This window comes from Ursus maritimus, unplaced genomic scaffold, assembly GCF_017311325.1.
Source record: "Ursus maritimus isolate PB19 unplaced genomic scaffold, ASM1731132v1 scaffold_1, whole genome shotgun sequence".
Lineage (NCBI taxonomy): Eukaryota > Metazoa > Chordata > Mammalia > Carnivora > Ursidae > Ursus > Ursus maritimus.
The window spans coordinates 62,526,608-62,539,547 of NW_024423343.1; the positions used below are offsets into that span (position 1 = coordinate 62,526,608).

The 12,940-nt window shown below is 36.9% G+C and overlaps 1 protein-coding gene across 2 annotated transcripts in view; it reads right to left on the reverse strand.

The window, feature by feature from the left end:
* The window catches only part of B3GALT1 (beta-1,3-galactosyltransferase 1), a 515,592-nt gene that overhangs the window by 326,399 nt on the left and 176,253 nt on the right, over positions 1-12,940 (reverse strand). The window contains exons 1-2 of one of the 2 annotated variants that reach the window (XM_040644265.1): positions 11,235-11,377; positions 9,115-9,219 (exon numbers count right to left, since the gene is read on the reverse strand). The gene's annotated coding sequence lies outside the window, so the exon portion shown is untranslated. Of the gene's footprint in view, positions 1-9,114; positions 9,220-11,234; positions 11,378-12,940 lie in introns of those variants that run through there. The other variant, XM_040644261.1, reaches the window with a different exon arrangement.

A 12,940-nucleotide genomic window follows, 5' to 3' on the forward strand; every position in this document is an offset into this window, starting at 1 on the left:
CACAGAATATTAAATCTAGATTTTAAGATTTTTCTCATGTGAAACATAATGATGGAAGCATTAAACAGTACATAGTAAAAGCAATATGCAACTAGTGTAGTTACGATTTTTCGTTTGTTAACCAATTTAGCCAAATTAATTGTGGAGTTAAGAAAGAAAAAGGCAGGTTAATTAAAAGCAATGAGAATCTCATCATGTTGCAATTTTGGGAACTATACAGTTCCTTTGCTATAAAATGCTAACAAATAATATATACAAAAATGCAACTACTAAGTCAAAAAACAACCGAAAAAAATTTCTTAGGTTTTTCATACAGATCCGAGCAGGCTGATTTGTAATTATTTTAAATGGAGACGCAGCCTTCCTTTCCTGTTTAACATGTAAATACACTTGGGAGAGGTAACACACTGATTTAAATTCATATGAAGTTATAAAAGACTGTAACAGTGGATCCTTTCCTGAGCAGGTTTTAACAGGCGCAGGATGATTGGAATCTGGAAGGAAGAGGCAAGAAGAGAATAAGGGCAAAGGGATTGACCTTAAATATGAATCTGATCTTCCGAAGGGTCTTTACCATCAATCCTGAAATTCCAAATAACTTCCACCACCTATCACATCAACTTTAACACACTTTCCCTATTTGTTTTCCGGAATACCAAGTCCATCTCTTTTTTTACATTAAGATGTTTTTCCATTCTTTAAATGGCTAATCTCCCACTGCTTTCAAAGCACTTTTTCTGATAGGCTCACTACATAACATAAAAAGATGTCTTAAAGAACGAATTCTAGGTCATAGCACAGGAAGCAGGAAGCATGGCTGACTGTACCAATTTTATAAACCCCTGATATCTGTACATTTTTTTATTAACATTGAACATATGTGTATTGAATCATTGCTTATTGCTACGTTTTAATGTTTATAATCCTTTAAAATTTTTCAGTAAGGGAGCTATTGTAAGGCTACCAAATACTGACAGGCTCCCCTCTTAACCCTAGGATAACCCGTATGTTTCTGCTGGCCTTCTAAAACCAGAACATCACCGTGTCCTAGAAAAAGACTTGATGCATTAATAAAATACAAGCTTTGGTGAAGACTTGAGGAAAACTATACTTTAGGCCAGAGAATTTCTGCAAATTGAGCAATACTGCAGCATCTCCCCACCAAAGCACGTGGAGACTTCAGATCTTTAACATGTCAAAACTGTGCCTTGTTCTGAAATCAGAGCAGACGGAAGAGCAAAGGGGAAGGAGAAGTTGCATATCTCCTCAGTTTGAAGCCTAACACATTTCATTTTACTCTTTCAAACTTGTCAACACTTTTTATCAAAGATGGACTTCAGAACATTATTAAAATATCCTTAATGGATTGTTGAAAATCAACTTGTCTAGGATAAGAACACAGGTTGTCCACTGTTTCTGGTATAGGAAACATGACCGTGCTCTTACTCAGTTGAAACTGCTCCCTCTAGGGTCATCAACGGCCTTCATAACCCCAACACCCCTTCCCTCAACCCCACTGCGTTTTTGTTTCTGCAGTCTGTGTTCTCCTTCATCTTTTTGCAGCACTGGTACCTGGGAGTCTCCTTTTCTTAGCCAAGCCCTCTTTGCAACTCTAAGGACAGACTAGATCCTGGTTTCTCTCTGACTTCTCCTATCACCTTCATTTCTCTCACTGATTTTAACCATGGGTATGGCCCAAGGCTGACTCCCTAATTCACTCTATTTCCTTTGTCCTTTTGAAATTTAATCCAATTTGGCCTGAAGCAGAACTTGGAAGGAAGAAGATTCTTTCCAGCAGCAAAATCCTCCTTTTCAGTAGTTGGTGAGTGGTACAATTGAGCATCTTGCCTTGGGATAGATTTTAAATTCAAAATGTGGCTATTAGTGACATATCCCCACTTTAGGGTCTTTGCCCTTCCTTTTTCTTCTGCCTGAAAGGCTCTTCTTTTAGGGTATTGCCTCACTCTCTCACCATCCTCAAACTTTTGCTCCTTCTCAGTGAGGCTTCCCCTGACCATCCAATGTAACATGGCAAACTCCTGCTCTAACCCCCTTACTCTGCTCAAATTTTTATTTTTCTATAACACTTAAAATTTCCAACATGATATATATATAATGCATATTATTTATTGTATTTATTTGTTATTGCTCTTTATGTTTGTTTTTCTGACAGAATATATGCTCCATTTTGTTCACTTGATGTCCTAATGGCCTAGAAGAGTGATTGGCACTTAGTAGGTGATTAATCAATATTACTCTAATTGAGTTGAAAAACTTCGTTGTTATCCACTTTCTTTTTCTTTTCACTGCCAACAGCATAGCCCAGGTTTCCTCACATGGTAATTAGCTAATTAGTGTGCTAATTGCATTTCCTGTTCCTCCTCTCTTTAATCCATCTTCTTTACTGTTGGCTGATTTTCTTCCTCAAAACTCACATTTATCTTCTCATTATCCTTCTCAGAAACCCTCACTGTAGGGCCAAGACAAAATTCCTCATTCTGGGACCTAATGTCCTGCTAAGTTATGACTACCAGTCACGTCCAGCCTCACCTATGCCCATTCCTCAGTCAACTCTAGTCAAGCTGCTATTGGCTTTTTTCTTTTACAAAATATTTGTTGACCTCCTACTCTTAGGTCCCATGTGGCATAAAATGAATTTACCGTCAGTTTAGGCAACATAAGCTAGAGGAATGTAAGTTTAAACAGCATTTGTATTAAAGAAGAAATTGAGTCGACAGAAGAAAGACTTAGGTGTATGAGGTCCCCATCACTGAAATGACTCTGACCTGCACCTTTCGTGTTCTGGGAAAGCAAATCATATCTATTTGTAAAGGTTCAACTTCAACTAACTCTGTGATTGATTCTCTGTCTTTTAAAAGCCATAATTCCTTTTAATAAACATAAATAATAAAGATTTTGTCTTTGCACAAATATGCTGATGTGCCTTTCCTCACCTTAAGAAACAATGATTTATAGACTTCACATAGCTTCCCAGCCTGAAGTGCTGAAAAGCCTCTTCAACCAGGAGGTAGCCCTTGCCTCAAAACCAAGAGCCAGCTCAAGAGGAAAAGCCTGAAAGGGACCTGGAGCTCTGAGGAAAGGATGTAGGGCTTACACTTTGGATTGGTGAAAGACCTGGCATCCCCAAATGGGCCGACTGTGTTACTGCTATCTCTACGTGTCTCACAGTGCCATTACTCCTCATATTAACATGAAGGTTGCTAAGATGATGATGGTTTTTCCAGGATTTAGGCTACTTGTGCCACCAATGCTTATGAGATTCTCGTTCAAGAAGATCCTTCCAAATAATCCTCTTCATGTTATTCTTCCCCTCCTCTGAACTTCTACTGTATTTACTATGTTATAGACATTAAACATTCTAGAATTTGACATTATTTTTAACTTGCATTTTCTTGGCATATATTGATCATTGCAGAAATTCTTGAAGACATAAATTGTCGTCCCCACAGCAGTGGTCACCAAACTCTGCTAATCAATAAGGCCATCAATATAGTATTCAAAAAATTCAGATTCCAGAGCTAAACTCAGAACTGCAGAAACTTAACTACTTGTCTAGATTCTAAGGAATCCATATCTCCAAAAAGTCCCCCAAACGATTCTAATAATTGGCCAGATGGGGGTATCACTGCTTTAGAGTTTACCTGGAGCTTGATAATAATGTAATTTCAAAACACCTTTTTACTTAAAAATTATTTACTTTTTGTGTTTTTTAAATTTTTGTTGTTGTCATCGTTGTTTTTTTGTTTTAAATATTTCTTTGGGGGAGGGCATACCACATTTCTACTCAACTAAAGGAAACATTTTTACAGTCCAGAGGTCTTTTATTCTTTTGTCACTTATCAAGCCATGGATTCACAGGGAATGGATCCCAGCAGCTTAGGATCCTTTCCACTGGTTCTTACAAAGTGTGTTTCTCTGGATGGAGCAGGCTGGCATTTTAGTTGAACACAAGTACCTTTCTCCTTGGCTTCCCTCTTTTTATGATCATTTTCCTTCACATGATTCAGGAAGCTATCTAGACCCTTAGAGTGCTTAATATGCTCAGTACACACATTAATTCTCTTGACAAGAATCTTGTCCTTAATTTGTTTGTTTACAACATTGCCAAGAGCATGCTGGGTAACACTATAGACTCTTCCAGCTTGCCATGGTAACATTTGTAGGGTGTTCCTTTTTGAACAGTGCCATTCACCTGATGTTTATATCACCTTTCCTGCAGATTGGCAAGTATATAGCAAAGGAACCACCTCATGTTTTCTAAAAGACCTAGAGAACATATAGCGGATGCCTCTCCTCTTCCCTCTGTGTTGGTTATTTCGGCAAATTACTGGAAGACGGTGGGTCTGGCCAAAAGGCAAAAATTATTTACTCTTAACTGTTAAAAATTCATGACCAAAGTGTCTGATTCCAGATATTATTGATCCACCTCATCTAGGTTTTAGATTCTAGTATTTGATTTTGTGAGTACCATATAATATTGAAGAAAATTTTAGAATTCAAAACACCTAAAATTTCACCACATATACATAAATATATTAGGCAGAAACAGTCATATCATTTCTCATTTTTCTTTTGATATCACATTATGTTAGATACTTTCTAAATAACATCATTCTTTAAAGCAGTGAAAATAAAATACATTGGGATAGTGATACTTATTAACTTAGTCATTCCCCCACTTTTGGACTTCTTGGGTATTTATCACTCTCCCTATAGTTATAAATACCGTAACTCATATCTTTGAAATAAACAATTCATTGAATATTGATGATGTACTATATTTTATCTATTTAGAAAATATTCTATTTACAAAATATGCATTTCATTCTTTCTTAAAATGTTCTAATCTTGGACAGAATTTTTGTGCTGGTCTCTCTGATTAGTTTGCTTTCTCATTTTCAGACTTCTAGGACAATCCTCTTTTCAACCACACCTCTGTAAGGGGCCATGAAGTTAATCTTGTTGGCATATTCTTTTGGTTCCTTTATTTGGGCTGATCTCCCTATCACCCTATTCTCAGGCAGTACTTTCTAACATCAACCATTCAACAGGGAGGAAAACTGTAGAGCGTACCGATCAGGGTTCTTTAAAGCATGCCCTACAGGTCCCTGTAACAAAATAAGCTGGAGTACTTGTTAAAAGTGAAAAATCACAGATCCTTCAAATTACTCAGATACCGAGGAGTAGGGACCAAGAGAATGAGTAAACAAAGACTCAAGGTAACTTTTATGCATGCTAATGTTTAGAAAATCAGGCTTCCATATACTATGATATCAATGAATTTGCCACCTAGATTTAAAGTTTAGTCCAAGTTAAGGTACATCCTAAATTTAAGATAATTTTTATTATATTTCTTTATAAAATTTGTATATATATTTAATCTATGTCACTAATACAATTCCCCTTCCCTTCTCCCCCAACCCTCCTCCACTAAAGTGCATTGTTTTTAGAAAGTAAGAACATGTCTATGTTATCTCTGCACTTCTGTCATCATTGAGATTCTGTTTTGCACTTAGAAACTGTTCACATATATTAGTTGTTTAATTTTTTAACCAGATCTGTGCTCTGTTTAATAGCTTAGTCTTGAACATTACACAAAATTATTTACGTGATTGAAGTGATTTCCCTCTTTTTTTCTTAAATTATAATGCTTGCCTGGTGTCTTTAGGACTTTGTTAATAGATTCCTGTAGTATTTGATGGAAAGCCATCCATATAATAACAATACATGTTCACTAAAATTCTACTATGTGTCAGGTGACAAAGACTCTCTCCTGGACCAAATCTGTGTCAGGCTCCTCTGAATCCTCTTCTCAACTAAGCTCCGACCTTGGGCTCTCTCTTTGGCCTGCTTAGTCCAGTTTTAGCAAGAATTCTGCTGAGTTAGTTTAGGGAAAATCCTCTTTCCTTGGTATCTGATTATCCTTAATATTATCCTTGATCAAATTTCTCATCCTCCACCCTCCATATCTTATCACCCTGGCCTGCCTTCAGTAAGAATCCTGTTGAATCAGTCTAGTGAGAATTCTACTAGCCCCAGTAATTTTCCATCCATTGATCCCCACCCTGATCTGTGATTCTAAATCTCTACTTGTCATTGTTGTATTAGGAGTTGAGCCCCATCTCCCTCCCCTTCTGCAAAACTCCACTGCCATAGTCCCTCTTAAATAAAGTCTTCCTTACTTTACAAGTATCATGAAATTTCTTTCTTTAACACAGGCAATGTGCTGTGTTTTAAAGATAGAATTACGAGAGTAGTCCTTATACTTGAGAAAGTAGCCCTCTAGAATGGAAGTTTATCTCATCAGAAATATTTACAAAGCAATATAATCAAATCTAAAGCAGAAACATGCACCAAGCCTACAGAAAAATTATAACTTGGAAGGACAATGACGAATTCCTTCCTATAGCTATATCTACATGGGTGAATTTAACTGAATACAAAAAGTAGGAATGCTTAATTTGAAATGGCTTACTCATGCCAGAAAGCTAGCTTTATACAACATCAAGCATGGCCTCTTATAACATCAGGATCTATAGAATACTCATATTTCAATTTTAGAAACAAAAATACCTTTGATATACTCTGCCTATTTTCATTTCAATGGTATTATTACTAGAAAAGTCTTTGCCTATTATCTCTTTGTATAATAGAGAGTAGTAGACATACACAGATACGCAGACACACATAAATACACACTTTAGGTGTACACACACTCTTATCTCATAAGAAGGCATTATCACAGTGAATGTTATCAGAAGAAAACCCACATTCTTAATCATTTTCATTACCAAGTAAATACTAACGAAATTTCTAGTGGCTAAGTGTCCAGAGTATTTTGGGCAGTGACAATCTTTTATGTAATACATTATATTAAAAACCTAAGACAATGAGAAAATACTACTCACCTATTAGAATAACTAACATTCAAAACACTGACAATACCAAATTCTGGTAAGGATGTAAAGCAACAGGAACTCTCATTCATTGGGAATGCAAAATGATACAGCCATTTTGAAAGGCAGTGTGGAGATTTCTTACAAAACTAAAGGTACTCATACCAATAAGATCCAGTAATCACACTCCTTGACATATACGCAAATGAGCTGAAAACATGTCCATGCAAAAGTCTGTACAAAAATGTTCAGAGCAGCTTTTTTTTTTTTTCATTACCATCAAACTTGGAAGAAACCAAGATGTCCTTCAATAATAAATTGATAAGCAAACTACGGTACATTCATACAATGGAATATTATTCAGCAATATAAAGAAATGAGCTATTTAGCCACAAAAAGACATGCAAGAAACTTAAAAGCTAAGCAAAATATTGCTAAGTAGAAGAAGCCAGTCTGAAATGGCTATCTTCTATATGATTGCAATTATGTGACATCTATTAAAAGGCAAAATTCTGGAGGTAATAAAAGGATCAGAGGTTGCCAGGGTTTCAGTGAGGGGAGGGAAGGGCAAATAGGGAAAGCACACAAAATTTTGAGGGTGGTTAAAATATTTGGTATTTTCCATATAATGCAGTATACAGTACTGTATGATATACTGTATGATACAGTGTCAATGGAAATATGTCATTATACAGTTTTCAAAACCCAAAGAATGTACAATACAAAGAGTAAACTCCTATGTAATGGACTTAAATTAATAATAATGTACCTACCAATACTGGTTCATTAATTGTAACCAAGTACCATACTGATACAAGATGTTAATAATAGGGGGAATTATGTGTGTTTTGGAGGAGGATATATAGGGATTCTCTATAGTTTTCAATTAATTTTTCTGTAAACCTAAAACTGCTCTTAAAAAATTGTTAGCTAAAATTAAAATTAAAAAAAAAGCAAAACCTGAGACATCAAGGTTACAATACCAAGACAAATCAGAACAAGACAAAAACCCTGGTAAGATAAGAGAACTTCTAGAATTGTGACCAAAGAGTATTTTATGCCAGTCATTCATGGCATAGAAATGGCAAAATGGGTATCCCATCCCTGTTGTTACCATTTATTCTTAAGGTCATAATTATGTTGGTACCTGTGATGATATTGGAATAAGGCACAGAAGAAATAACCAGAGAGCATCCAAGTCCCATTAGCCTGAAACCAATAATTCTGCAATATTCAGTCTGGGTTTGAATCAGGCCCCAAATCTGTTGAACACTTACTTGTTTTTTTAAATGATAATTAAGACAACTAACAGGACTTACCCAACCTAGACCAAATATGAAGTGAGACCTCAGACCACGCAGAGTCCTCGTGACTGTTAGGGCAGATTTTGTCTAATGTCAACTTCCTCAGAGCCCTAGGACAACAAGGACCCTTGCCAGAATTGAAATGTACCTGTGGATTCTCTAGGAGAGAACTTCTTTATCACTGTACTCATAGAAAGGACAGAGAAAATATTTTAGGTTCAATTTTCTAGATACAAAATCAGGGCTATTGGTCAATCTTTAGGTCAAATTAACTTGATGTGAAAATTTGAGACCCAAAGTTTTTTTGTTTTTTTTTTTTTTCTTCTATAAGAAAAACTCCTCTAAACCCAGACTCCAATCACTGAGATGCAGACAAAGTCGGGGACGCTTCAGCGTTTTCAAAAAGGAAAGCTTCTATTGCTCCCCAGCAGAGCTCCCCCGGGTAACGGTGTATAGATGCACTAAGATTCAAGCCCTTCAGCCCTGGAGCTGCTCTGGATCTGGTTACCAGTGCCAGTGGCCCCTGGTAGTAAGCAGCCTCTGTAGCGTATCACAGGAAGATTGTCCTTTTCTGTGTGGGCGTGGTAAGAAACAGGCTGAGAAGTAGGCGACAAGAGAATCTCTGCTAAAGATGTTTTAATCCAAAATGGTCAGATTGCTGCTTTGCAATTTGCACTGTTTCTACATATCATCCTATTTCAAACGTAACGATCGTATCTGCCAAGGCATTAGATCTGAACATATTTCACATGAAAGGTATACAGCACGAGCTACTGCAAAGCTAGAAGCAAATCCAGAGCATCCGAATACTTCCGGTAATGCCACCTAGTTGTACCCCACAGTTTCATCAATTTTCAAAGACTACAAAACCAAAAATAGGAATTGGCTCTTACCCTATAATGAAAACCTCTGCACCTTGTCTCAGGGTAAAGAGTCAGGGTCTTCACACAATCCCTCCACTCCGGGACTGAGCCGTTCTTGAAGTGTCTCTACCGGGTCTAAGGGGAAAGAAAAAGACATAAATAACCTTGGTACGCTTCAGCTAACATTAACATTCTTTTTCAATTTGTTCACATTCTTTTTTTGCCATTTCATGAAATTGCCACATATCTTGCATCAAACCAACCATCTTGTACAAAATAATCAGCATTTACAGAACACTTAACTTAAAGAAGGAATTTTCTTCCTTTAAATCATTTATAATCTCCCCCTCATCCACCTTTGAATGAAAGATGTCTTCCTTGTTATAACATCATATTAACTATTTTTCATGATTATTTACTTCCTTTCCCTAGATCACAATTTTATTCTTTGGTCTCACTAGTAACAGCAAATCTTTCTGCAAAAGAAGTTGAAAATTGTTAGGCTTAGTCAGTCCTGTCTGTGGCTTTGCTAAGACCGTTTTATTGCTCTACTCTGCTATGAAATAAACTAACACATTTTGGTCCCTAATCTCCTATGCCTAATTTTTTTTTCTGACCTAAAAATCTCTACCAGAGCCCTAAGTACCCCATCAAGTCTATAAAAATACTGACCTGAGCCAGTGAAAAAGTGTGCTCTGCCAGCATGTCCTATAAGATAGCCTTCCATCACCACAAAGTTTCAGGCATTCTTTTTTTTGGAACTAGCAAAGAAAATAAGCCGGCTCTGGCAGTTGATCATGGACTGCTCTAATTCGATGAATCCATTTTCTACAGGCTTTAGTTGGCAAGCCTCTTTCCACTCCCTGCAAACTGACTACAGTTCCTTGCAAACCTCCTTTGCAATTCTACCCAAACACCACCCTCTACATCACAAAGAGTTATATGTTACTGAAAATACATTTTAAAGAAAACTTCTAGGGGAAATATCTAATTTTGGAGCTCTTTCTTAACCTCTCCAATTTGTTACACATACGTATGTTTACCCATAAAACTGTCTCGAGGATAAGTGAAACCAATGGTGTAGTGCTGTGTAAAGCTCAGAGAAGTCAGGAAGACAAGGCTGTGTTCCCAGCTCTAAAATATGCCCCTCTTGACCGTCTTGATTTGCCAAATGACCCATGTATGGAGGTGCACAAAACGATGATATAAGTTTGATGGTACTTCTGAACTCTACTTCTAGGAATCTTACTCTGTTTATCTTTGAAATTCTTTTTTTTAAAGATTTTATTTATTTATTTGAGAGAGAGCAAGAGGAGGCACAAGCAGGGAGAGGGGCAGAGGGAGAGGTGGAAGCAGGCTCCCCACTGAGCAGAGGCGGATGCAGGGCTGGATCCCAGGACCCTGAGATCATGACCTGAGAGGAAGGCAGATGGTTGAGCCACCCGGGTACCCCTATCTTTGAAATTCTTAAAAGCTAATGGTTAGAGAATGGGGAAGGCAGGACAATAAATCCTCCAAGCAGAGGCATATAGCAGTTTTTTAAATAACATAGTCCTTTCTTATTAATCTTATTATTACAGATAAAACAAGTGAATACTTTCTTTGGTTATGGTTATATATATATGAAATTCTAGAAAAGGTGAAAAAAAAAGAGGCTATGGTGATAATCAGAACAGTGTTGTGAGAGATTAACTGGAAAGTGGCATGAGGGCACTTTCTGGGATAATGGAAAAATTCTATATCTTTTTTTTTAAGATATTATTATTAGAGAGAGAGACAGAGAGAGAGAGAGGAAGAGCAGAGGAAAAGTGACAAGGAGACTCTGTGCTGAGTGCAGAGCCCAAAGTGGGACTCTCTCTCACAACCCCAAGATCATGACCTGAGCCAAAACTAAGAGTTGGATACTCAACCGACTGAGCCACCCAGGTGCTCCAAAAATTCTATATCTTGACTGGGATAGTGATTATATAAGCAGACACACTTGAAAAAACTCTATGGAACTATGCCCACAAAAATCTACGTTTTATTGTAAGTAAATTATACTGTAAGTAAATACCTTAAAAAAAATAAAAAACAAAGGGACTCAAAGAGACCTCTCAGTTTTGGAGTGATTTTCAGAAATCACCTAGTCTTTATGAAGGAGTCTTTACCTCCTTCCTGGCCAGTGAAAAACAATTCTTCAGGGGCACCTGGGTGGCTCAGTCGTTAAGCGTCTGCCTTCTCAGGGCGTGATCCCGGCATTCTGGGATCGAGCCCCACATCAGGCTCCTCCGCTGGAAGCCTGCCTCTTCCTCTCCACTCCGCCTGCTTGTGTTCCCTCTCTCGCTGGCTGTCTCTCTCTCTGTCAAATAAAAAAATAAAAATCTTAAAAAAAAAAGAGAAAAGAAAAACAATTCTTCATTCTTTTGTTTACGTGTCCACTTAAAGATTTGTTAAGCACATATATACCCAGAGTTAACACAGTGGCAGCATGCTAGGAAAAAAAATGATGGTTAGCAAAAGAGACACAACCTCTATTACGGAAATTAGAGTCTGTTAGAGGAAAATAGACAATTAAAATGGACAAAATAAAAGAGTTATGGCTGTAGCACTGAGAGAAGTCCCATGTTTTAACTAAGGGCTTGCATCAAAACAGAATGAACTATTTTATGCTAAACCCCAAGCTAAGCTGAGCTGAAAATATTGGTGTTCACTGAATCATTAAAAGCTGTTAGAGTGATCAGACCAAAGCAAACTAAATAATGCTTTTCTATTAAACCAAGCCTAAATATTCTCTAAATCAACTGAATCAAAACATCAAAATACTTTTCATGTCAAATTTCATTTGGACATTGAAGGCTTTTTTAAAAACAGAATTTAGGTCTCCCACACCCTACGGCAGCTTAAATATACAGCTGTCCATGAGGACAACATGGTGTTAAATGACCCTCTTTCCCATGAGCAAATCCCAGCTGGGAAGACAGGTGCATCTACTTCCGGTGACTCTGCTGCCAACGAGGGATTTGCAGGCTCTCCCAACAACATTATGCATACTGACAATAAATCCAAGCTTGTGACAGGTACAGTATTTGATATACAAATGAAGTATAATCATGAATGGACCAGCATTCCAATATAAAGTACTTTTAGGTAAATACAACTCCCTCATCGCCACCCCAACACACTTTTAAATGAAGTCCCTCTGTGGGCAATCCAATTTTTAAAGCACGTGAAAATTTTCCTTCGTCTAACTGGTATAAAAAAAAATCATCTTGTTCCTTTTTATGGCTTTCTAAACTATTTGTCCAAAATTCTTTCCAAAATGGGAAGAGTCATTTATAAGATCAAAAAGATGAAAGAATATAATTTAAAAACAAATAAATGAAACATGAACCATATAATTATTGAATTTCCATGCCTTTTAAAGAGAACTATGCTGTTGTTTATTTTGTGAAACTATCTAGAAGAAAACCAACATGATTTTTTAAAGATTGCTGTAAGAGGAAACATGCTAGAAATAGTGAGTAGTTCAGAAATTAGCCTTGGAATGAGAAGCGTACTTTAAACCAAGACCATGATGAATAATGAATGCTTTGAATTTTATCAAGGAGACATCCACAACATTGCCTCTTACTGATTTCTACTGTCTTTCCTAGTCTCTGACCAGACCATTTAGTGTTTGGGTTGCATTCTCCTGGCAGCCCCAAAAATGGACACTAAAACTCTAAAGTAACTGGAACTCTAATTCTCTCAAACATGAGAACCATTCCATGTATCCACAGAAAATATTGTCAGGTTGTAGTTCAAACTGTCAAATAACACTTTTATTATGTTCTAACTCTGGTCAGTGACAAATTCAAAAGAAATTCTCTAGTTC